Source organism: Narcine bancroftii, chromosome 3 (assembly GCF_036971445.1).
Source record: "Narcine bancroftii isolate sNarBan1 chromosome 3, sNarBan1.hap1, whole genome shotgun sequence".
Classification (NCBI taxonomy): domain Eukaryota; kingdom Metazoa; phylum Chordata; class Chondrichthyes; order Torpediniformes; family Narcinidae; genus Narcine; species Narcine bancroftii.
Window position 1 is genome coordinate 367,422,057 of NC_091471.1, and position 26,254 is coordinate 367,448,310.

Sequence of the window (26,254 nt, forward strand, 5' to 3'; positions counted from 1 at the left end):
CAACAGGCAGATCACTCAAAGTAGCTGTGACTGAAAAGGAGTAACAAAATACTGTGAAAATTGTTATTACCACGGAACTTACTTCCCTCTCTCCAAGTGAAGGATAGTGAAGGTGTTGTCAAGGGGCTATCGGCAAAAGTTGAAAGGAAACAGTAAAGGCAAGTGGGATACCATCATCAAAACCACTTTGAACAGTGAAACTTACCATCCAGAATGGACGGCAGACTGGTTCAAGAAATGACAAGGAATCCTAGTGCTGTTGCAGTAATCCATGGAAGCACTGGCTCATTGAAAAGGTTTAATGATCTTATTATTCAAACTGCTCATTTCTTGACTCACTTTATTCATGAGGATGTAAAATATCTATCAAGTTCAAAATAAGTATAAATACAAAAGCCCTGCAGGAACTCAGCAGGTCTTGCAGCATCCATAGGAGGTAAAAATATGCCAATGTTTTGGGCCTGAGCCCTTTGTCAAGGTATGAGTAAAAAGCAGGCAGGTGCCCGAATTAAAAGGCTGGGGTGGGAGGGAAGAAAAGGCAAGGAGAGGAGCACAGGCCAACAGGCAAAAGGCCTGTTGGACATGGGTAGGAAGACAGGAGAGGAAAGGTGAGAAGTGATGGGGGGGTGGGGTGAATGTGAATGCAGAGCGGGGGAAAAGGAGGCAGAGGGAAAGGGAAAGAGAGAGACATTTTCCAGTCACTCAAATCTCTCCCTGTCTCCTTTCCTGCAGCTCTGCATTCACAGAGCCACCCTCTCCTTTGATCAATTTTCGCCTTTCCTCTCCCCATGTCCAATGATGGTCTTTTGCCCGTTGGCCTGAACTCCTTCCCCCACCTCCAGCCTTTTTATTCAGGTGCCTGTCTGCTTTTGCTAATCCTTTGAAGAAGGGCTCAGACCCGAAATGTCAGTAATATATCTTTGCCACCAAGGACGCTGCGTGGTCTGCTAAGTTCCTCCAACATTTTGGTGTTTTTACTGAAAATACAGCATCTGCAGAATTTCAGCTTTTCATGGAGTGGGTGTAATTTAACAGTCACATTGAATGTCTGGCAGGTATCTTATTACATGTCAGAAATAATATTGTTTGTTGATGAGCATTGCTGTTTTAGGATGGTTTCGTCTTTCCAGTTCTTCAGCCCTCGATGTTACTGCAACCATGCTTACTGTGGAATGTCCCAGAGTTCTCTCACTTTCATAGAGAAAACTATCCGTTCAAAATCCTGTGCTGATATTGTAAGTTTCCCTTCCTTTGATCAGGTACCTTTTGTTCATCTGAGTCCATATGCAACAAAATGAATGGTGCAGCATTACACAACTTCAGACTTTCATCTGCTATCCAAATATCTATTCACCTCTGCTTCTATTGAAAACACCTGCATCCACCATCCTTCAAGATACAAAGACTCCAATCGCCCAATTGGGAAAAAAAAAGTTTGATCTGTTTTAGATGGGGGTACTTTATTTTTGAACGGTAATTTGAAATCTAGTGACTCCATGAGAGGGAAATCCTTTTAACGTCTTCTGTGAAAATGTGATATACCCTATCGTTTTTCTAAACTCCAGAAAATCTAAATCCAGTTTGTCCAACCATTTTTCATAATGAAGCCCACCAATTACAGGTCTTGTAAACCTTCTCCAAGGGGTTACAATGCATTAACATCCCTTCTTAAACAGGGATGTAAATGCACAATAATTCCAGCTAAACTCTAACTTAATGCAGGCTCCCTTCCATTCTCCTGACAATAATAATTTCAATAACTGAAGAAAAAAATGCAGGTGATAAATCTGAAATAATATAATGCACTCAGAAGGTAAGTCAACTTTTGTGGGGAGCAAATGCTTTAGATCACATCAGTACTGGGAAAGAGAAAATAAATATGCTTTTTATTTGCAGAACGACAAAAGGAATATATGAGATGGGGTGGAGATCAAATTTGTTCAGATGCCAAATTTGCTCTGGAGAACCTAGTTAATGGGCATTTGGGGTAATAAAGAGAAAATAAAAGAGCAGGTGTAGAAGAGAGCTTTCCTGATTACACTGGACAACAATTTTTCCCCCAAATCTTTCCTTCTTGTAAAGAAAATGGAGAATATGATAGAATATGAAGAAAGTTGGAGAAATGTTAAATGAACTTTTATTGAATTTATCATGTTTAATCAGATAATGATGCTGGTTCAGCAAAATGTTTTGCTGGTGATTTTTGTTTGTACTCAGCATCTGATGCCTCTTATGTCAAAGCCCAATAGTTGATCAGTATTGACGGATTCCAGTGGCCCTGATACTGCTTTTCCATGGTCTCATTATCCTGGTGAAACCTTTCACCATGTTCGTAACTGACGGCACCAAGGTCAGCAGGGAAGACGACCAAGTGTGAATGCAGAAAATGAATTTTCAATGACATATTGTATTTCGTGATTTTGTACGCATGAAGCAGACTTACAATATGACAGGAAATCACAGAGAGAGGTTTTATCTAAAAAACGGAACGCGATAGGAAACTTTTAAGATGATTTTCGTGATCAGCAGCCCAAAAATCCTTAAAAATAAAACAAGAAGTGTTCAGGAAGCAAAGTCTTCATTGGACAGTGTTACCTGACGCACATGCAAATGAGCATTTTATGAATGATCTCCAGGACAAGCAGGACCCCCCCCCCCCCTCAACCTAAGGGCTTTGCATATTTTAGATTTAAAAACATTTAAAAATGAGGTGTATTATGTCAAAATGGACAATTTCACAATTTTTACACTTTATACTCCATTTGGCATATTTGCACTTTACCCATTATTGTCATCTCATTATTTCCTCTTCATAGCTTATATCCTTGTGTCATTTATACCAACCTGACCTTGGTGCCTTAATCATAGTCATTTATAGCAATAGTAAAAAGTTGAGTCCTCATCACCGATCCAGTAGCACACCACAATATTGTGCTACAGAACCTCTCCTATTTTAGACTACTCCGTTAGGCAGTTGAACTTCTATACACGCCAATATCTTACCTCCTGCACCAAGACCTCTTCCACAACAACGTTTGATGAAGAAATTTATTTCATGCTTCCTGGACATCAACCAGTTGCTCTGAAAGAATTCTGATATATTTGCTAATCATGATTTCCCTTTCACAGAATTATGTCAATTTTGATTGACTTGGATTTTCGTCAGTATCTTGATGCAGAAATTGTTCATTCTATCTTCTGACTTTCCCTATGATGATGCTTTTGTTGACTTTTTCCCTTCCTGTGTGGAATATTTCCTATTTTCCAATTGAATGGAAACTTCACTAAATCAAGGGAGTTTCACAAAAGTCAAACCCAAACATTAATTAAAGCCACTTGACACTTCTGTTAAGAATCTGCAGTGAAAACCATCAGGATCCTACAACTTATTGGCCCACAGCTCCAATAATTTGATCTCTATCCCCTTCTTAGTCCTTGCAATTTTCCTGAGTTCCTCTCCCTGCCGATTCCCAATTTATTGTTATTTCTGGAATATTAATCCTCAGTGATGATTTCTGAAGCAAAATATCTGATATCTCCATTATTAATTCCCCAATCTCGCTTTTTATTGTTACCAACCGTCACTTTGATAACTTCTCTATTTTTGAAATGTCAAAGCAAAGCATAAAGTGAAGTGTAGAAGGACGTGATGGCTAAAACACTGCAATTTACTAGCTGCAAAGGTCGGTGCAGGTCTTTAAATTTGACCACTCTCTAAAGGCACTTTAAACATGTCCACATCTGACATTCAATGCACCCCTACAGATATCTGGATTTACATTCTCTGATGTCTTCAACATTGTGAAAGGCTAAACACACAGCATCTAATACAACGAGTCCATCAGCTGTGCTGAGTTGCTCATCACTTCACATCAGGACCAGGAGAGATTAATAATTGCTAATTATCACTATCTAAGTTCACACATGGCCAATTGTGCATCAGTTTTGTGCCAATCTGTGATCATGTAAAATACCTCAGGATGCTTTGTTGAAGATATTACATAGAAAGTTTCCCTTCCAGTTTGATGGTCTTTCTTTTTGTCCATAGTAAATCTGGGTTATTGGATGGATCTCAAAATTAAGGGAATAATTTTGTGTTTTGTTGTATAGGTCTCAAGCACCTTTAAATAATTGACTGCATTATGGAGAACTTGAGGGGATAAATTATTCTGTTTGTAACTAGCCAACACAATCATGTAATATTTCTTAGCCTGGATGTGTTAAATTACATAAAACTATTTTCTGCACTGATTATGCAGTACACTACTTTAGAAAATTAACTCTCTTCTTTCCCCCACTAGTGCATCTGAATGTCTTTTGAAAATCCTATAAATGTTTCCAGTCTACTTCTCAGATAGATAATTCAGTTATGGAGACTGTCACAAATGCTCTTCGTTGTTTAGCTACTGCACTGACATTATTGCAATTGTGGACACGCTGCGGGATGAAAAACAAGTCCTGTCAAAGGGCGGACGAATCCTCTCATCGGGTCAATGGCCATCTACCAAACATGTGCCATAAAGCGCGGAAAGGGAAACCCTTGCATCGAAGCTTGGTCTGTTCATTCTCTGCAACAGAACTTTCCCTAGCCATCTTGGACCTCACCGTGCCACTGGATCAGGGAGGGGATGTCGAGAGGGTGGGTCACCTAAATCTATTCACGCACATGCTGCTCTTTTCTGAGGAGTGGGGTACGTTCCATGTTCAGAGTCCTTTCTTCAACCATTTCGTGTCTGTCCACATGCAAAGTTGATCAATTTCACATTGAGAGAAGGGGAGGGGGAAGAGCCAGGCATAACCTTGGCAACACCAAAGTCTTCACCCTCACAGAGTGTTCCATTGGCAAATTGAAATACATTTGAAGAATTAATTAAAGACATTCTTAATTCAGTCATGTAAGTGCTTGCAAGCTTGGTACTGTGCAAAAAATGATTCCAGAATGATGTATTTGTCAATGAGATTAAGAGGATAAAATGAAAAGCACCATATTCTTCGATGTTTTTAGAGCCAAGGATTAGAATAGAAACATATCCTTTAAAACTTCAATACAATGGAGAACAAATGTGTAATCACCAAAGTTCACATCGTCTGAAATCCCTGTTTAGACTCAGACCGAAGAAAATACAGAGCTTTTTACATCCTGAGGACATAGCAACACACTTCAAAGCTAATGAAATACTTTTGAAGTGGATCCACTGCTCTAATATAGGGAAACACAGCAGTGAACTTGCGCACAGTCAGATCCTGCAAACAGCAATGAAATAAATGACCAGCTAATCTGTTTTTAATGGTGTTGGTTGAAGGATAAATGTTGCCAGAAATTCTTTGAAAACTCCCCTGCACTTCTTCAATTACTGCCTTGGGGTCTTTTACAACCACCGGATAGGACAGAAGTGCATCTTCTTAAAGACAACATCTCCAGCTGTGCAACACCTCATCTGTCCGATGCTGAAGTCTCGGACCAGATTATGTGCACAAAATGCTGACTCAAGACCTTGTGACTAAATCAGCAAATTGAAAGCAAGGCAAAGAGGAACTCGAGTTCAGATGATAGGAATGAAAAAAATTAGCATTTATTTCATGAAAATAGTTCGCAATGTAGATTCTATGCATTTTAAAATCTGACCCACATATTAGACGTATCTAGGGTATGGCAGCTGGGGGACATTCCCTGGGTGCCACTTGCAGGGGAGGCACCACTGTCCTCGCCTCATCTGCCCAATATCCGAGTCCCTAGCCAACAATGACTCTCCTCCCGGGGGTGCAGTGCTGCCGGAGCTCTGCTCTGTCACCTCACCGGGCCGCTCCAGCACCTCGCTCAATGCAGGCAGAATCAATGGGTAAACTGGTCGTCTTTCTTAACCATAATCCCCTATGCAGCTGGAATTGTTCTGCTAGTGCCAGGGGAAGGAAGACAGCCTTATTGCCATTGATCCCACATTGAGAGAGGTGCCAGAGTGGTCCTGAAGTGGCCTAGTGAGATGCTGGCCTGGAGCAGCCAAATGTGGTGCCGGAACAGCACTCCAGTGAGCTCTGGCAGCACTGCAACCAGCGCTACCATTGGGCAAATCAGACCTCAGAGGGGGAACTGGCGACCCTTTGAACAATTGCAATTAAGACTTTATTTCACCCTGAAGTGGCAGCAACGTTTATGTTTGAATCCTGCAAAGTGCAAGGGAAGAGATTATGTGTGTGGAGTGAGAGAAAAACCTGTGCCTGACTTGCCCAATGTTCATCTTCACCAGGAGATCCCTTGTGTTATCTGTAGCTTGCAGCAGACTCTTGCAAAACAAAAGGAGAGTCAGAGCTTTCATTGAAGTAAGTGGGGAATTACAGCAGTGAAAATTCAACCCCCCATGTGCATGTTCCACTGAAGCTGGGCAGAGTTATTCTGGGATGAGAAAGGAAGTTCAGGTACAGGTTTCCACTCTCGGCTCTGCCGTCAGGCTGATTCAGCCTGGCCTGCGGTGCAGGAGGGGCCGGTGCAATGGCAGTTAATAGCAATGCGTTTGCAGTTCTCCGGACATCATGCTCCTGTGCTTGACTCTGGAGTGGTTATACATCAATATACTGTATATTCAACAGGCTGGTTTCTCAAATAAAGCAAACGAGTCTAATCGCATGGCAGGCTTGAAACAAGGGAGGGGAAGAGAGCAAGAGAAACTGCTTCTCCCCGTTAAAAACCTTTCCCAATTCTAACCCTGTTACAATAAACCCAGCTCTGAGGACCAGTGCTGGTTTAGGGAAGGAGAACTCATGACCTCTGAGAAAGTTCCCAATACACACAGCCAATTGTTAAAACCAGCCCAATTGTGTGTGAAAACCACCCACTGGCAACTTTATGTCCGAATTTTTAATGGCGTGGGGTTGCAATTTCAGTGCTTGGCATAGGCCCTATTCTACCTAGATCCTCCACTGGACTCATATGCCCAACATGTTGGGAATGTTTCATCAGCCACAGAAAAGTCCCTTTAGTTTGGAGTGAACTCAGAATTATCTTACACTGTGCAAAGGAGAGGCTGTATATAAATTGTCCACTGGTCTCTTTTTACTGTGGTGAATGTAAATATTTGCATCTTGCTGAGTTATCAATGAAAGCATATTTTTCCTTTGGACGATTCACCATCTGTTCATTCAAACATTTGGCAAATATCTCAAGGCTCTTCCTTTTTCTCCCATTGCATTATTAATCTGTCCACATGTACATTTTCCCAAATTTTTGACAGTTTGGAGCATGGTGACTTCGACCACAATTTTTTTTTAAGCCAGGCAGTATTGTACACAGGATCAACACATTATTTTCACTCGCCATTTTCCGCACCAACCTCAGCCTTTACAAGGCTGGCACCTCGGATTCCTCCACTGCTGGATCTCACAGGCTCATCCCACCACCCCCTCCCCCCATTCCTTACTCTTCCCTATCCCCTCATAACTCCCATCTAATCCCCACCTCCATCCACAGACCTCCTCAACACCTACTTACCCTCAACCCACCACTGCCCCCAATAACCCCCACCCTCCTCTAAAATACTCCCACTATCCACCACTCCCCTCACCCCCGATAACCCCCACCCTCCTCTGTTGAACACCCTCCCACTGTCCACCACATTGACTCCCACTCTGATCCCTGCTTGGTCTTTACCATCCTCACAGACCTTACCCTTGGAATGCTTTGTTCTCAGTTGAGGACTTGCCTTTGACCCCTTTTGCCCACACCTCAAAAATTCTAATGATGCATGCAATTTTAACATCAGAACAGGTCCAACTGACCCTAGAAGGAATCCCAATGATCCAGAAACCTGAAGCTCTCCCTCCTGCAGCAGGTCTTTAGCCACATGTTAAGCTTCATTATCCTCCTATTTCTATCACTGGCATGTGTAGAAATCCTGAGATCACAGTTCTGGAGGTCCTGTCCTTCAACCTAGCAACTAACTCCCTGAACTCTCCTTCCAGGCCCTACTTACCCTTCCTACCCACATCATTGGTCCCTACATGGACCATGACATCTGGCTGCTCACCCTCCCTCCTGAGAATGCAGTGAACACTATCTGAGATATCTCGAACCCTGGTCCCAGAGAGGCAACGTACCATCTGGGATACTCAATCTCTTCTGCAGAACTTCTTAACTGTCCCCCTAACTATGGAATCCCCTATCACTATAGCTCACTGTTTCTCCTCCCTTCCCTTCTTAGCCACGGGACCAGTCTCCAGGTCAGAGACCTGATCTCCGTGGCTTTCCCCTGGAAGGTGGTCCCCCACAGCAATATCCAAAATGGTATACTTGTTACTGAGGGGGACTACCTGTCTGTTCCCTTTCCTTCTCCTGACTGTCACCCATCTACCCTCCTCCTGCCTCCTAGGTGTGATAGTGTCCCTGTAACTCCTGTCTTTCAACCCCTCTGCCTCCTGAATCATCTGGAGTTCATCCAACTCAGCTCCAATTCCTTAACTCGGCTTATCAGGATCTGCAGCTGGATGCACTTCTCACGGTTGAAGTCATCATGGATATTGCTGGCTTCCCTGACAACCTACATTTTGCAAGCGGAGCATTCCTGTGCCTTGGCTGCCATTCCCACTGTCTGGATGACTGGATGAGCAAAATATGATATCTGAAAAAAACCTTCCCTTACCTGTGCCTTCCTGCTGAATCCTTTTTGTTCCTCAAACAGGGTCACTCTTTCTGACTTCAACTCTTAACTATTCCTCGCCTTACCACTCTGACTCACCCAACTCTGACGATGACCACTCCCTCCTTTGTCTTCAACTGTTGAACTCAATTGCCCAATTGGAGAGACTGGGCGATCGCTTCACTGAGCACCTTCGCTCTGTCCGCATCAATGACAGGGATCTCCCAGTGGTCAAGCACTTCAATTTTTCACCCCTCCCTAGTGCTGACATGCCTGTCCCTGGCGTCATATACAACCAAACGTTGGCCACCCATAAATTGGAGGAGCAACACATAATATTCCATCTGGGCACTCTCCATCTGGATGGCATTAACATCAAACCCTTCAGTTTCTGCCAGCCCACTCCACATTCTCCCTCACTTCCCTTTCCATCTATCTCCTTTCCTCCAGCTGTCCACCCCCTTTCCTCTCGATTCAGAGCAATTCTCATCTTGACCCCTCCCTCCCTTATCCACCTTCCTGTCTGTGGGCCTGTTTCTCACCCTCTGCCCATCCCCCCACCATTTTATTCAGGGACCTATCTACACTTTGCTTGCACCTTGATGAAGGGCTCAAGCCCCAAACGTTGGTGATGTATCTGTATCTCTGCTACATTAAGTACACTGTTTGACCTGCTGAGTTTCTCGAACATGGTGTTTTTACTGCTTTTTACTTCTTCCTGCCTCCGTTTCGGAATTTGGCAAGGGAAGGGAAATTACCACTAATAGGCTGGAATTATATCCCTAATAGCATTTCTAATGACTAATCCAAATCCAGATCGAGGGAAAAGCTAAGAGATTTTGACTAAATTAGAAAGATCTTCATTGGACAGTGGAGTGCGTGTTTGCCATTGCACTCATATACACTCTGACCAGAACCCATGTTCCCAATGGATAAGATTACAATCATACATCTATCACAAATTAAATTTCACCACTTGTTGTATTACTAGCCTTTGATCAAGTGCCAATGCCAGAAAATGTAACTGCATGCATCACCTACGGCTCCTAGAACGCTTCCACCAGCGTTGTCTCCGCTCCATCTTCAACATCCATTGGAGCGCATTCATCCCTAACGTCGAAGTACTCGAGATGGCAGAGGTCGACAGCATCGAGTCCACGCTGCTGAAGATCCAGCTGTGCTGGATGGGTCACGTCTCCAGAATGGAGGACCATCGCCTTCCCAAGATCGTGTTATATGGCGAGCTCTCCACTGGCCACCATGACAGAGGTGCACCAAAGAAAAGGTACAAGGACTGCCTAAAGAAATCTCTTGGTGCCTGCCCCATTGACCACCGCCAGTGGGCTGATATCGCCTCAAACCGTGCATCTTGGCGCCTCACAGTTTGGCGGGCAGCAACCTCCTTTGAAGAAGACCGCAGAGCCCACCTCACTGACAAAAGGCAAAGGAGGAAAAACCCAACACCCAACCCCAACCCACCAATTTTCCCCTGCAGCCGCTGCAACCGTGTCTGCCTGTCCCGCATCGGACTTGTCAGCCACAAACGAACCTGCAGCTGACGTGGACTTTTACCCCCTCCTTAAATCTTCGTCCGCGAAGCCAAGCCAAAGAAAAGAAGATAATGTTAAAAAAATGCTCAGCGACAGCAAACTATTCAAATTTCTTTGCACAACTGATGATAATGGTTTTTAAATTTGACCCAACCCCCAATGGTTTTCCCTAGTGAAGACAATTGAGGAATGGCTTTAAGCACACCCTAAGTGAATACATTTGAACCTTATATGGTGAGCAGTACTGTCTGTCGGAGGGTAAAGCATCGCTCTGCTTAGATGGATCAGAACGTTTTGGGAGGGAGTGTGGTTAGTGTTGCATTTCACGCAATGCCTTTACAGCTTCAGCGGGGCCCGGGTTCAAATCCGGTGCTGTCTGTAAGGAGTCTGTATGTTCTCTCTGGGTTTTCTGCGGGCTCTCTGGTTTCCTGCCACCCTTCAAAATGTACTGGAATTGCATGCTAATTGGGTATAATGGGGCAGTACGGACTCGTGGGCCGGGAAGGCCTGTATCTATGCTGTATGTCGAAATTTTAAATTTAAATCTTAGTTTTAGGAATCTCCTTCTGGTGAAGATAGAAGAAAATAGTGTCAGACGCAATTCTTTTAGTGATTACTGCAAGATCTTTGTGGGGAAATAAATCTCCTTGATTACTGGGGTGTCAAAGGGAAAGATGGAAATAACATAGAAGGAGATTAAATATAAAAGATAACTAACTCCATGAATGAAATTACATGCCAAAAGACGGCAGTGATGGAGGTGCTGAATTTGGAGTGACTCAGAGGTGAAAATATTTGTTGCGGCTCCATGATCCCCTTGACCGTGTAACTTGGTCAGCCAAACAAGTCATGACTTGTAATTTCCACTAGACGACAAAAGCAATTAATAACTTTCAACTAAATTCTTGTCTCATCACCTGGGCCCACAACCCCAACTCTCCCCACCTCACACCATTACACGGAAAAGCACCTCCTTCCTCCATCCCAGCACCTCGATAAGCAGACAATTAAACTCAATGATACTTCATTGGACGGAACTGGCTAAATGAGCCTCAACCTTTCACTTTCAAGACTGGATTATCCCATAGGGAAAAAGGTTCCCAGCGAAAATAAATCTTGACATTTCATCCAAATTGATACAGTATATTTAATTGAAATTCACGTGATTCAATACTTATTACAGTAAAATCCCTGTTATCCAGAATTCAAGCAACCAGCAGCATCAAGCAACTGGCCTAAAACGTCAAGGAAAATAAATTAAAACATTAAAATAAATAAGAATAAAACAATAGGTATAAAATAGGTGTTTAAAATTGTAAATGTTCTCTAAGGTAACACACAAACCTTTGGTGAAGATGGGAGCAAATATTCACCCAGCTGAGGGGTTTGATCGAGCTTTGCTTATAGCAGCTGTTTGAATAAAGTTGTGTGAAACAGCAAGGGCGTTGCCCAGGATGAAGAGCTGGTTGATGCTGCTCGCTGTTGGGGTGACTCTCTTACAGCGTCTCCTTATTCTTGATTAGTAAGCATCGTACTGGTCAGAGGCTTTATCTATAAAATTGGGGGAGGGTGGGGGTAAATTATTTATAATGTTATGCTCATCTTTCTGGCGGCTCCTTGGAGGGAGAGGAACCTGCAGATGCAGAGACGGTTAAATGTTTTCAAAGAATATAACTGAAAAAATGAAGTGAAATACTTTAAGGTTAATATATTCATGCAGGTAGAGCGTTTTTGTCTTTTAAACTGTTTGTACAATTAGTTAGGTACGGTAAGAGTCTCAAGCAACCGGAAAATACACTTATCCGGCATCCACCAATCCCCATAGGTGCTGAACACCAGAGGTTGTACTGTATTTTAAAAATCTTCAGGCATAATGAACTTGAAGCAGAGAGTTTTGCTGAATGATTAAGATTTCAAGCAGGAGGGAAAACTACAGGTGTCTGCTCCAGGAGTCTGGATTGAGACCATTGCTCCGTTTGATAAAAATTAATGATCTGGATACAGGCGTGTTGGATGACATTTCAAAGCTTGCAGATGACAGAAAGTTCAGAAATTCACTAAGCAGAGAGGAGCAGCATTAAAGACTTCAAGAAGGCAAAGGGCAGACTGATGGTTAGATAATATTTAACAGAGAAAACCATTAACTGGCTTATTTTGGTAGAAGAATGCAAAGAAACATCAACGAAACAGAAAATGGAAATGGAATGACAACGGAAGTAAGTAGGCAAATTCCAGTGGGAGGGGAAATTATTTAAAAGACATACAAGATCCTTGGATTTAGAAGTAGATAGGAAATGCACAATGTTATAAAAAAAATGCTGAAATTATCAGTAAAATTTCAATAACCTGCTGATATTTTTAAAATCCCAATACCTTGGCATTTGGGTCATTTGGTTCTGTTTCTCAAGCATGTTTTAAACTCACCAGGGCCCAATGTTCCTTTTAAATTCACCAGGGTCATTGGCAAATCATTACACTGCTGGACAACTTCAAAAAATGAATTGATTGTGTGTTGGTAAATGAATAGGAATAATATCCATTTGTGTGAAAATCTGCAAATTGACATCACAAGAATCCTAGGGTCCAGAATAACTGGAGTTTTACTACATAAAAATACTTAGCTCACTGTCAGAAAGTTCTAACTAATTATGGACAATCAAACTTTAATGATTAAAAGGAGATTTTCTATAGAACTCTCAAAGATGTCAGACTTCAACTTAGAAAACTGAAGCACAGAAAGCAGGCCAGTTGGCCCTTCTAGTCTGTGCCGAAACCATTCCGCTTGTCCCACTGACCATTCCATGACCTCTCCCATCCATGCCTCGGGGATCTGTGCTAGGACCATTGTTGTTTGTCATCCAGCAAAATTTTCAAATGTCGCTGGGCACAGAAGAGGGGAGGACATGGAGAAACATTCCCAAGACTTTGAAAGACCAGATACAGGTTAAAGGAGGCCACTGGCCAAATAGGTTTGATCACCTATTCTCTGAAAAACCTTTCTCTCAAATGGAAAACTCTCAATTTGTTAACCGTCTGCTTGCAATTAAGTGATAGAGAATCTAATTTATCAATAATGTTCCATTCCTGGGAATGCACACCAAATTCATTTTATTTGTAATGAAATGCAGGGACCAAAATCAGAGACAATATTATGTGTGTTGAAAACCAAAATCAAATTACCTTTCAATACCTCGCATAACCCCAGAGAAAACCCGCATGTGAATCTTAACAGCCGATCAGTGAATACTCTCAATCTTCCATAAGGAAGATACAAGAGAATCCAAGAGTGGAAAACAATTTATAATGGAAGGAGGCAATGTGTATGTTGCTTGTGACAACATTTCTGGATATTTCATCATATTAAGTTATATCCACTAATTAGAAAGCCTTCCCTTTACTGATCCATCTGTATAAACCATTATATTAATTTAACTTTTACACAATTTCCATCTCATATGCAAAATTAGTGAGAGTGATCTATTTCAAAAGCAAAATGCTGAAAATTTGTAATAAAATGGCCAGGTACTGGGGAGTGTTATTGAACAGCAAAACCTTGGAGTACAACTACACAGTCCCACAAAATGAGGACACAGGGAGACAGCCTGTTGAGGATGGCCTAAAGTAAGCCAGTCTTCATCAGCTATGGCATTGAAGCTAGGAGTTGGGATATCATGTGACGATTGGACAAATCAGTTAAGCTGCACTTTGAACATTGTATGAAGTTATGCTCACCACACTACAAGAAAGGTGTGATTAATCATGCGGAAAAGATTCATAAGAACATTGCCTGGACTGGAGGCTTGAGTTATAGAGAGAGACTGGGGCAGTTTTCCCTGGAGACTTGGAAGCTGAGGGGTGACCTTGGCAAGCTTTATTAAATGATGAGGTATACAGGTAGGATAAATAATTATAGTCCTTTCCCCAGGATAGGAGAGTCTAAAACTAGAGGGCAAAGATTTATGAGAAGAGAACGATTTCAAAGGAATCGGAGGATGAAGCTTTTCACACGGAGTATGTGGAACAAGAAGATGGCAGGGATCGGTACAATCACAGTGTGTGAAAGACAAACAATTCAATCAGAAATGTTAAGGGGGATATGGGCCAAGTAGGATTAGCCTCAACAGTCATCTTGCTTGGAATGGGCTAGTTGGACCAATGGGCCTGTCTCTGAGTTGTTTATATTTAGACATACAGCACAGCATCTGGTCTTCCTGGCCCACAAGCCCATGCCCCATCCCCCCAAATACACCAATTAACCCACAATCCCTGTATGTTTTTGAAGGGTGGGATGAATGCAAAAATGAAAGATGAAGAGTTTGATGGAAAAGGTCAGCATCCTGAAAAAATAACTGCATCTTTCCCGACCCACGCTGCCTGACCTATTGAATTTTTTTTCTAGCAATCATCTAAAAAGCATTCTTTTCCCAAAAGATATTCAGAATCTTCAGGAAAATAAGATGCTGCTCCTCAGGCTTCAGTGGAACAACCCAGGAGGCCAAAAAGAGAGGTGGAGAGGGAGTGTGATGGAGAATTCAACTGACAGGCAACTAGAAGATCAGGGTCAACTTGTGGCAGAACAGCAGCTTCTCCTCTCGGGCTTCATGCTTTTAGTTACTTTTCCTTTTATATTTGCCTCTATTCTCTCCTGCTTCTTTAACATGCATATTTCTTTATTTCTCATGTCACCCAGCTCCATTGAACGATCAAAATCAGTGTTAAAATATATGACCGTATCTTGGCCAAGAACAGACCCTGAGAGACCTCTGCTTGATGAAGTGTTAAAAATTTAGTTTCATGTCATTTAAAAAAAATACTAATGTGCACATTCCTATTTCTCCAATAATATCACATCATGGGGTGGGGGAGAGAGATTTCTTTCAGGTTGGTGAATGTGCAGTGGATTCATCCACATCTTGACACTCCAGAAAGCTCTCAGCATTTTCTGATTGTTTTTATGTGTCTCAGGCAGGTTCCACTTGGATACTTATTTTGCGAGGTTCCTTTCCACTAGGAGGTTGATGTGATTGTACAGATTCCATCACCATCTGTACATATGTACAGATGGTCGTGTAGGATGACTGTGATTGGCTGAGAGTGTAGCCACACCTACTGGCAGGTCTTCAAGGATTGCTCCTAGCCAGACCAGGTCGACCTACTTGTGATATGCTCCAGTCTTTTAGTTAATAAAAGCCTTGGTTTGGATCAACAAACCTTTGGTTCTTTCGACGCGCTTTGTAAATGCAACAGCATATTTTTAAGCCTTCTCATGCCTTGAAGAACCAAATGCATTGAACCAAAGAGAAAAGAGAGAATACAACAGCAGAAAATATTTTGCAATGGAAGAAGCAAGCACATAGTTTGTGGTGATAGCAGTGATATTATCACGCGAAAGAGGATGCGATGCTGCTTGAGATAAGGGTTGTGGAGAAGCCTTGGTTCTTCCTTGGTTGGTGTTGACATGGATAGCTCAAGGCTCATCAACCAACCCAGTCCTTATAGTTCTGATGAGCTTGGGTCAAGGAACACCATGAGTATCGATGCAGTTATTGAAAGCCACCACTATTTGATGCCTGTAGGGTGACTGCTGACACTATCCCACTACTGTTGACCTGGTGGTTCTCCCTTACACCAATGAGTGGAATTAAAGTCTGATGTGGGGAAGATGGGTCAGAGATTCAGATCCCGCTCCATTGTTGAATTTAACAGGCAGAGAGGAAGTAAAGACCAGTTCATTGTATTTGGAATAGTACGAAGGACTTGAACAACATGATAAATTTTGCTTTCTGATCTGTGACCAGCTTTCCACATTTTGCATCAAATTACAAAGTTCAGCCCATTGTGTCTGAGCCCATAAGACACAGGAGCAGAAATAGATTATTCAGCCCCATCATTTAATCATGAGCTGATCTACTTCTCACTTAGCCTTCTCCCCATAACCTTTGATGCCCTGGTTAATCAACTTAGCAATTTCTGCCTTAAATACCAACTGTGGCAACAAATTCTCTAGCTTTTCCACCTCTGGCTGAAGAAATTCCTATGCATTTCTGTTCGAAGAGGATGCCTTTCAATATTTGACATGTTTCAATGAGATATCTTGTCATTCTTCTAAATTCCAATGAATACCGCCCAAGACCTGTCAAACACTCCTCATATTGAAAACTATTTCGTTCCCAGAATCATCTGAGTAAAGCTCCTTTGAACTTTCTCCAATGTCAGCATATCATTTCTTAAAAAAGGAGCCCAAAACTGCTCACAATACTCCAAGTGAGGTCTCACCAGTGACTTAACATTACATCCCTACTCTTATATTCTATTCCTCTTGAAATGAATGCCAGCATTGCATTTGCCTTCTTCACCACCACCTCAAGTTTACCTTCAGACTATCCTGCACTAAGACTCCCACACCCTTTTGCATCTGGGTATTTTCAATTTTATCCCCACTTTAAAAAAGTCTGCCAACATCTCCTTAGCTGTTTGTCCCTTTGCAGCCTTCATGTTTCCTCTACACCACACATGTCAAACTGGCCCGCGGGCCAAATTTGGCCCGGGTAATTATATTTGGCCCACAAGATCATTTCAAAAATGTATTAGAGGTGGCCCGCCCTGCAGCGAGAGCCGATGCTGTTTTTTGGTAATGTCATCCCCACCATCCTCCCCCTTCATTGCACATCCTTCCCCACCCCCTAACTATCCCCTCCCCCCTAAAACCACACCCCTTAAAAGATGGCCAGAATATTCTCAAAAAGGAATCCAGAATGGTAAAGTTCCACAAATCTTCTGCTGGGAATCCTAACAACACCCGGGCATCAGATCCACAGGACGCGGAGGGAGCAAGAGTGTTGCAGGTTGACCGTGCAAACTTTGAGAACGGGGAAAACAAAATTGTAACAAGAGAAGTCTGTCGATGTCATCAGCCAGCAAGCCAGTTGGAAGGCTCCCCGCACAACCAGTCACTTCTCCCACCTGTCGAGCGGTGCAGCGGATTGGCGAGCGCCTGTGATTTCCTGTCGGCGCGATGGACATGGCAGGCTGCGCACGGCCCCTGCTGTCCTCAAAGGCTGATCGGCAGCGCGCTGGGCCTGAGTGGGTGGGTAAGCAGGGGTGGGCAGAGGGTGAGGAGTAATGGGCAGGGGAAGTTATGGTGGTGCGAGGGGCAGTTAGTGGGAGGGATGAGTAGAAGGAGGGGTGGATAGGGAAGAGGTTAAAGGGGAGGGGCAGGGCGAGTAGGAGAGGGGTGATTGGAGGGTGAGAGACGGGTAGAGGGAGGAACAGGTTGAGGGGAGAGGCAGTAGAGGGGCGTGTATAGGATGGGGTGGGTCGAGGGTGAATAGAGGCCTAGAGCCTGAGGAGTGAGCAGGAAATGCTGAGTCCTGATGCAGGCCAAAATGGACACAGCCTGTGAATGCTGACGACATCTCCACAGGGACGAAATATGTTTCCCTCAGGTCAAGCAAAGGGTGAACTTGAGCTACCTACTCCTGACCTGTAACATTATCCTCCTAAAGTTATATCCTAAAGTTTATCATTACATATGTTGAAAGAAGAGAAAACATGCAGATGTTGTTGAAAATTTTCAATAAATATTTAGTTCGGCCTTCGACTTAGTCCAAGTTTTTAATTTTGGCCCTCTGTGAATTTGAGTTTGACACCCCTGCTCTACACCAACTGTTCCTCCACCAACCTTTGTATCATCTGAAAACTTGGCCATAAAGTCATTCATTCCATAATCCAAATCATTAATATACCAACTCTCTTGCTTCCTACCAATCAGCCCATGCTCTACCCACACTAGTATGTTTCCTGTTAAACCAGGTGCTCTTATCTTGTTGAGTAGCCTTATGTGCGGCACCTTGTTAAATGGCTTTTAAACACATCCCCTGCATCTCCCCTTTTCCAGCCTGCTTGTTTCTTCCTCAAATAATTCCTATAGGTTTAGCAAACAAAAGTTTCCCTGAAAGAATGCTGCCTTTGGCCTATCCTGTCAAGTGTCTCCATGTACTCCATAACCTCATCCTTTACAATCATCTCCAATATATTGCCAACCACTGATGTCAGGCTAACCAGTCTATAACTTCCTTCCTGCAGCCTCGCTCCCTTCTTGAATAGTGTAGTGGCATTTGTGATTTTCCTGTCCTCCAGGACCATGCCAGAATATTTTGATTCTTTAAAGATCACTACCAATTATCTCTACCGCTATCTCTTTCAGGGCCAGAAGGTGCAATCCATCTGGTCCGGGAGACTTATCCACCCTTAGACCATTCGGCTTTCTGAGCACTTTCTCCCTTGAAATGGTAACTGCACTCACTTCCCTTCCCTGATACCTAGATATCTGGCACACTGCTAGTGTCTTCCACAAAGAGGATTGATGCAAAATACTCATTTAGTTCCTCTGCCATCTCCTTTCTGGCATAATTTTCTAGTGGTCCTCTATCTACTTTCACCTTTCTTATTCTTTACATGGTTAAGAAAGGTGTTTGTATCCTCCATTATTTGCCAGCCTACCATCATATTTAATCTTTTCCCTCCTTATGAGCTTTTTTGTTATCTTCTAAGTTTTTAAAAACTTTCAATCCTCTATCTTCCAACCAATTTTTGTTTCCTTGTTGACCCTCTCTTTTGGTTTCTTGTTCCCAGCTGCAGTTGATGACATTTCTTTTTCCCATTTGAGTATTTCCTTTTTTTTTGTATGTATCGATCTTGCACCTTCCCCATCTCTTGCAGACACTTCATCCATTGCTACTCTGCCATCTTTGCTCTTCACTGAGTCCATCACTATTACTTGCCAAGGCTACTCTGAAAGAGAGGATTTTCAAAATGTCCTGATCTCTGACTGTGAAGGAGACAGGAAGACAATGCATATAAATTCCTCAATCCAGATTTAACCTTTTAAATTCGAAATACAGCACAGTAACAGGCCATTTTGGCCCACGAGTCCATGCTGCCCAATTAACCTTCACCCCCGATACATTTTGAACGGTGGGAGGAAACCGTTGCTGACGCGGGGAGAACGTACAAACTCCTCACAGTGTGGGATTCGAATCCCGGTCCTGATCACTGGCTCTGTCAAGGCGTTGCACTAACCCTGCACCAAACTTGTCTCCCCATGTGGAAATATTGCTACCCACACTGTGGAAATATTCTCACATCACTGCAAGTTCTCAATTTTGGACTTAATCTGACTCAACAGCATGGTGGGAGTAGAAACACTAGAACGATGTGTGTGGATTTAAACATGACTCACCAGAGACATGAAGAGGTATCCAATAATTGACCTACCAAAAAAAATGAAAAGAAGAAGAGTGCATTGAGAAGATTGGCCTATTGAAGGTGTAAGCAGCCTTTAAAAATAAAATCCAAGAATGTTTTGAATGAGGTGATTTACGTTACGAATGTCAATTAGCCCAAATGCTAATGGATAGCTAAAGTTAAAAAGAAGGAATGACTACATTTCATATTATCAAATTCTGAACGACTCACAATCTGGTCATCATGTTTATTGCACAATAAATGAATGGTACTGCTCAATTTATTAATCCAAATCATCTCAGCTGTCATTTTGATTTGAAACAGTCAAATATAAAGATATATAAATAAGATGAAAATATCAACATAATGCATATTTAGACATTAAAGTTATTACACAATGATTAGGTTAAGGGTATAAAATACGAATATTTTTCCTGAAAATTACACCGACAGCATGCACTCGCCTTATCGTCAATAACAATTCCAGAGAAAAGAGCGGGCCCGTGGAAAAAAAGAGGTTGTAAACATTAAGAGCTATCATTAATATAAAGAGAATTGTAAGTAGGAAGGATGTTTTTAAAAGAGGGTGGGGTTGTTTAGAGTGCAAAAGGAAAACTATTTATGAAGCCAGATGGTCAGGTCGTGAATGAGTATTTGACTAAGTTTAGATGGTAGATGAGATACAAGGGTTGTGGTGAGCTGCAGTGTGAACAAACAAGCTCAAACGACAAATGCTGTACTACAGGCTTGAATTAGCTTCAAACTTGCACACAAGATAGAGTTTCACTTCGGGCTCCATGTGCCCGACTACTCAAGGGCCGGTGTGAGCCTTTATATGGGGCTGGTGATTGGCAGGGAGAAGGTGGAGCCAATCTCCCAGGTTACCTCCCTGCAAGTAGAGTGGGTCACCCATGCAGCAGGTCGGCAGGAATGCAGACAGGCGCAGGCAGTCACAGACAGTCCAGTGGTGGTATCAACACAAGGGGGCACTAGAAAATGCAACTGCGCCAGATGGGTTACATCTTTGGATCGGATGGCATTGTTTAAGAGAAAAGTCAACAGATCATATGGTTAGGATGGGTTTAGAGGGATATGGACCAAATGTAGGCAGGTGGGTCCAATGTGGGTGGGACATTTTGGCAAGTTGGGCTGAAAGGCCTGTTTCCATGCTGTGTGACTCTGTGAAAGAGATAGTTACAGAGTTTCCTGTCATAATTTTCCAAGAATCAATAGATTGAGAGGTGGTGTTTGAGGAATTTTTTTTTAAAAATCTCAAAAAATGAGGGATTAACCTGATAACTGCAGTCCACTCATCTTAACCACAAGGAAAAATTCAGAAACAATAAAAGGAAGTGTGATTGATATGAGAGAGCCAACATGGATGTTGGAAGGCAAGGTGTTTAACTACGAGGATAGAGGTTTTGGAGTAACAGGGAGGACCGATGATGGAAATGAGGTTCATGTGAAACGTATGGGCTTCCAAAAATCTTTTGGTAATGCTGGTCGTCAACATTGAAGGCTATGGATTAAAATGGACAGTGGTAACATTTCCAACTGCTGTTTACAAGCCGGCATTGGCCATAAGCAGCTTTTTATTTGCCACGCCTTCTTCCATCTATTTTCATCGTCCATGTTGCTTGTTCTTCCTTTGCACCTCATGAAAATGTGCCTGAATGATACCGGAACTCTCTCTCTCTCCTTAAATGCTTGCCCCTGTTCTTCCACAGTCATGCATGTCAACTGTTGTTTCTTGTTTATCTGGGCCATATCTACCCTCATCCCACTGCATTTGGCCTTATGCCAATTAAATCTTTTTTATTTCAGATAGTTCCTTCTTCTTTCTTACAGCGAAACTAATCCTAAAGCTGTTTTATTACAAACCTGGTAGGAATCTGATCAGCTAATTTGCTTCCTTTCATGCTGTGAATATTGTTTGATTAGGAGTAAAAAGTAAATCAGTCTCTCCCTCCTTCATTGTGATGTTGCTGAATGCCTCAGACTGGCATCCATCAGTAAACCATTGTCCTGCATGCTCAGCACCAGTCAATCAATTAACTTCAGCCTAAAAGTATTGCTTTCATCAAGATCACACTTCATTAGGCTGGAAGGTGCTGACGTCCATTAGTTCAGCGATCGTAAAACCTTCAAGTGCTAGCAATGGAGAAAACAAAAAAAGTTTACATTTAAAATGGTAATGATGTACCAATACGGTGTCAGGGGAATTGTCTTGATGTTTCAAGTTTTAAAAATATCTGATGTCATCATAAAAAGATAAAAAGAGCAGCGGTTGCAAACATCAGGCAAGAGGAATGAAGTTGTGCTTTTCTACAACAGGTTGGACCCCACCTTTCCTGCCACAGAAGTTTGAGTCCAGCAAACCTGTAAGCAACTGAAAGTATAGATCATGGACCAAAATATTTGGACCAACCCGAGGATCATCTTGTTATCCATTTTCTAGGTCGCACTAAATATCAATTAAATTAAAGTTATATACTACCGTCATATTCAACAAAATTTTAACAAACATTGGATTTAATTCAAACAAATGGCGATGTGTCAAATGGAAAATGAATTTTTTCGGATAAATTAGAAACATATCTTTTGCTGTCATGAAATGGTAGTACTTTAATGGAACCTATGAACAATCTGACATAGGAATACTTGATTCACGAGTGAATAAACAGTTGAATATTATATTCGCCTTTTCATTGTTTGTCTTAACAACCACATTTTTTAATTTAAATTGTACTGTGAGCATAGATGCATTGATGAAAAATAGTTTGTTATTGCTAGATCAATGTCAACATTAATGCGAGTTCATTTCCATATAAATAATTACATGTACAGATGCACCAAAATTCTTAATTGCTGCAGCTAAACTGGTATGTATAATATCCCAACCACAATATTAGATTGAAAAAATACAATAGAGATAAATAATATACACCATTGCAGTTCGTGCAAGAAATAAAAGTGATCTTTCAGTAGTGAAGACAGATCTTTTTTCTGGTCAGGGAGAAGTTTGTGGTTAGGGTAAGGGGAGATGAAGATAAACCCATGAAATACAACTGCTTTGATAACGTCCAAAAAGTCTGGGAAATGAAAGAGATAAGTGTGAGTGTGTGAGAAAGAGAGGTTTTTTATGTGTTAAATCTCTTGGTGCTTGCCACATTGACCACCGCCAGTGGGCCGATATCGCCTCCAACCGTGCATCTTGGCCCCTCACCGTTCGGCGGGCAGCAACCTCCTTTGAAGAAGACCGCAGAGCCCACCTCACTGTCAAAAGACAGAGGAGGAAAAACCCAGCACCCAACCCCAACCCACCAATTTTCCCTTGCAACCGCTGCAACCGTGTCTGCCTGTCCCGCATCGGACTTGTCAGTCATGTTAGGTCTGCTTTGTTCATGAATGAGTGAGTCAGACACCAGACTGAGTCGAAATCAAGGTTCTTTGTTCTTTATTACCGGATTGTAACACTTGCAACTAACAGTGTTAGTTGGAGAAGGCGCATTCTCCCGATATCAGCAAGTGGTGTTTTTTTATACCCCAGGACACGCACTTAGTAAATGATCATACCATGACATTGTCCAATGAATAAGCTGTTGCTACCCTTCTCTGTTAGCCTGCTGCACATCATTCTTGTTAGTGCCAAGCTTATCTTGAGTGGACAAGGTCACATCTGCATTCTGTTACTCCTTAGTACTGGGTGACTCCTTCTCCGGTCCCATCTCATGATGTTTTTACCTTACAGTCACCAACGAGCCTGCAGCAGATGTGGACATACCCCTCCATAAATCTTCATCCGCGAAGCCAAGCGAAAGAAAAGAAGAAATTTCTGCATATGCATATTGCTGATTTTTTTAACGAGTGACAAGTGTAAAACCTGTTCCACTTAGTAAATGTAAAATTGTTACCCACTGTGTATTTTTTTCCAAAGGTGACAGTAAAGTCACTTGACTGTTCAATGCAATGACGGGACGATTTAAGCTGGTTGGTAAATCTTTGAAAATATGGAAAAGATTGTTCTTTGGCCTTCATATACACATGCCAAACAACTCTTGTACTCACATGACATCACTTTTGAGTTGGGCCAAATTTCACTTAAAAAAAAATCAATCAGAGAAATACATTGAAAACTCAAAAGCAAATAGCTTGTTGAGCAATAATATAATCTAAGCCCTGTAAAATAGGCCCGATAAAACAATTCGAAATCCCCACAAAGTAATGATCAGAAAGGAAGAACTGCCTTTTTAACTTTTGGATGGAATCCTATTTGAGGAAGCAAACTCACACTAAAAGCTTCAGTGTTGCCAAATCAATAATTCATTTAGTTTAATGAGATAAGTACTTTGGAAACTAATCGGCAATTGCTTCATTTACTCTAACTTGTTAGATTCTTAATGCACTGTATTGCTCCTCTGGTAAGCAATCTTTCAGTGACTGACTTTCCTAAAAACAGAAGGCTGACTTGACATCTTCCCCATTACTGTGGAATTCAGAAGTTACCTAATAAAAATGAGCAGAATTCAGAAGCTCTTGAGACAGCAGCAGATCTTGAGATGATCGGCCATCAAATGCATGAACCTTGCAGTTACAATAATGGCCACATCTAACACAGATTGTGGTTAATCAGTAGTCATTGCTTTTGATGGTTATTAAGTAGCTCTGGTTGATATCTTGCAAAACAGGACGGCCAAAACTGATAGTCTTGTCGCACAAGGGGATTCTCCCATTAGAATCTGTGCACCTTTCTTATTTCTTTGCAGGGACAAACTTAATTATCCTTAAAGGAGGGTTAGCTGGAATGAGATTTTAAAAAATATTCTAAATTTAAAAATGTATCCAGTGTTCCTGTTTACATCTTGTGAAGGACACTGACCGTGCAAAAAAAAATTCAACAAAAGCCATAAGACGTTGATGAAATTGAGCACCATATAATGAAAATCCAATTAAAGTCACACATGACCCTTTTATCCCTCGGAGCTGCCAGACCTTCCCTCTTTTAAACAGAGTTTATCTCTGAATCCAAATTTGGAAATCTTAAAGATCACATCTTTTAAAGGAACAGGACTATTTGTTTTAAGTCAAATGAATACAATCAGAGCATGTGGAGAAGTGAGTTTAATGCCGCTGAAATTCTCACCGCAGCTATCTCTCAAACTTCTTACGCTGCATTCAACCTGACCAACATACTTTATCAAACTCTGACTGTCATCAGAAAAAATGGCTGCCTTCCTTGCAAGATCTCCCAGCGCTATGATAGCTGGCGCTGTGTCATATCGTTTACAATCTCTGAACGTTCTAAATATTGAACCGTAGCCCAATGCTGACAGGTCAGATCCCTGCTGCTGAATCTTAGCGTTTTACTGAATTGAATGAAACTAAATTGTTTATTGACGCATGTACGCAGGTACTGATTGGCGTATTATCCAAGCATGTCGACCTCTCTGTACTACAGGTGTAGCAAAAATAAGAACATGGTATCACAATAAAACAAGTGCAGGATTGAAAGTCACACAAGACAAAAATGCAGGATACAGTGTTAAGAAGAAAAGTACAGTTAAGGTGTGCAATGCATCATCTTATACTGGTGGGAAGTCCATGCAGGAGTGTAATAACAGAGGAAAAGAAACGATCCTGGAAGTGTGTTTTTTCAAACATTCAGATTCTGCCAGAAGGAAAGGGTGAGAAGGGAGCGTGAATGGCATGGGATGTGTCCTTTCATAGGTTGCGGCAGTTGGCTTTGCAAATTAGTGCAACACCTTTAAAGCATCAGTGATTGGAAAGGATTCGAATCTCGTGCTGTAAGGAGTTTGTACGTTCTCCCTGTGCCTGTGTGGGTTTCCCCTGAGGGCTCCAATTTCCTCCCACCCTTCAAAATGTCCAAGGTCAATTGAGTATAAATTGGGCAGCATGGACTTGTGGGCTGAAATGGCCCGTTATCATGCTGTATGTCTAAAAATAAATTGAATTCCCAAGGCAGAGGGAGGTGAAGATAGAGCCGATGGAGGAGAGGCTGTTCTGTGTGAATAACTTGAGCTATGTTCACAACCCTCAGCTGTTGCCTGCAATCTTTGTAAGACCTGTTCCTATGCCCACATGATACTTGCTTCCACAACCAATAGCAAAGAACAATTAAGACATGCCGAACTTCCTCAGCCTTTCTTGGCTGCAGTGACACCGTGGTTGGATGAGGACAGGTTATTTGTGATACTGATAATTCACATTCAACAAGGTCCCTGTCCGACTATGTTCTTTTAGGTTGGGTGCTTCTACTCTGTGCCCCTCCCCTCTTTGCGTAAGTCCAAAAGTCTTTCTTTTCTTTGGCTTGGCTTCGCGGACGAAGATTTATGGAGGGGGTAAAAAGTCCACGTCAGCTGCAGGCTCGTTTGTGGCTGACCAGTCCGATGCGGGACAGGCAGACACGATTGCAGCGGTTGCAAGGGAAAATTGGTTGGTTGGGGTTGGGTGTTGGGTTTTTCCTCCTTTGCCTTTTGTCAGTGAGGTGGGCTCTGCGGTCTTCTTCAAAGGAGGTTGCTGCCCGCCAAACTGTGAGGCGCCAAGATGCACGGTTTGAGGCGTTATCAGCCCACTGGCGGTGGTCAATGTGGCAGGCACCAAGAGATTTCTTTAGGCAGTCCTTGTACCTTTTCTTTGGTGCACCTCTGTCACGGTGGCCAGTGGAGAGCTCGCCATATAATACGATCTTGGGAAGGCGATGGTCCTCCATTCTGGAGACGTGACCCATCCAGCGCAGCTGGATCTTCAGCAGCGTGGACTCGATGCTGTCGACCTCTGCCATCTCGAGTACCTCGACGTTAGGGGTGTGAG

The 26,254-nt window shown here is 42.4% G+C and overlaps 1 protein-coding gene across 14 annotated transcripts in view; it reads right to left on the reverse strand.

The window, feature by feature from the left end:
- Positions 1–26,254, reverse strand: part of rbfox3a (RNA binding fox-1 homolog 3a) — a 644,989-nt gene that overhangs the window by 554,143 nt on the left and 64,592 nt on the right. The window contains exon 3 of one of the 14 annotated variants that reach the window (XM_069930246.1): positions 11,522–11,728. The exons of 12 other annotated variants lie outside the window; for them this stretch is intronic. The gene's annotated coding sequence lies outside the window, so the exon portion shown is untranslated. Of the gene's footprint in view, positions 1–11,521; positions 11,729–19,418; positions 19,450–26,254 lie in introns of all 14 variants that reach the window. One more of the 14 variants, XM_069930245.1, reaches the window with a different exon arrangement.